The sequence below is a fragment of the Dipodomys ordii genome, unplaced genomic scaffold, assembly GCF_000151885.1.
Source record: "Dipodomys ordii isolate 6190 unplaced genomic scaffold, Dord_2.0 Scaffold64, whole genome shotgun sequence".
NCBI lineage: Eukaryota > Metazoa > Chordata > Mammalia > Rodentia > Heteromyidae > Dipodomys > Dipodomys ordii.
The window spans coordinates 6573821-6574507 of NW_012267280.1; positions in this window are offsets into that span (position 1 = coordinate 6573821).

Genomic DNA, 687 nt, shown 5'->3' on the forward strand with positions numbered 1-687 from the left:
GCTGGGCCTTCCACTACGGTTCCTGACCGGCACTGGGGTCCCAGCAGTCGTGTGTAACACGCCATGCCACTCTGGGGCTCTCACATGCTGAGGGTTACCGTCGCCTGATGTGAGGTGACAAGTCATCCGCCTTCAGATCGCGTGCAAGAGACCAGACAGTAAAGCAGAAGCAGCCAGGACCGAATACAGAACTGGTGACCTGAGTGATGGCAGTGGGACAGGTGGTCCCGAGATCGAGCAGCGCACAGGTGGCTATCATCCAGGGACGGCAGAGAACCACACCGAGTGGGCAGGAGTCACTGCGGCCGCTGGGTGGGACCTTCTGACAGAGAGCCACCGAGCAGGCTGGGCCACCGAGGCCGATCTCGGGCTCCGGGAGGAGACTGAGCTTGCGCTGAAGTCCGGGCCGAACACAGGACGTCTCCGCTCCGCTTCGACTACTGGCTCTGCTGACCAGGCAGCAGCATGCTCTCCACAGAGCCGGCCAAGAGCGGGCGATCCGGTGAGGGGCAGCCAGAGGCGGGCGATCCGGTGAGGGGCAGCCAGGGGCGGGCGATCCGGTGATGGGCAGCCAGGGGCGGGCGATCCGGTCAGGGGCAGGTGGCCGATCCGACAGCAACAGGCTCACGAGGGCACGCCCTCCGGGGCGGGACCCCGACCGCGCGGCCCAGGCGCCTCACACCAGCC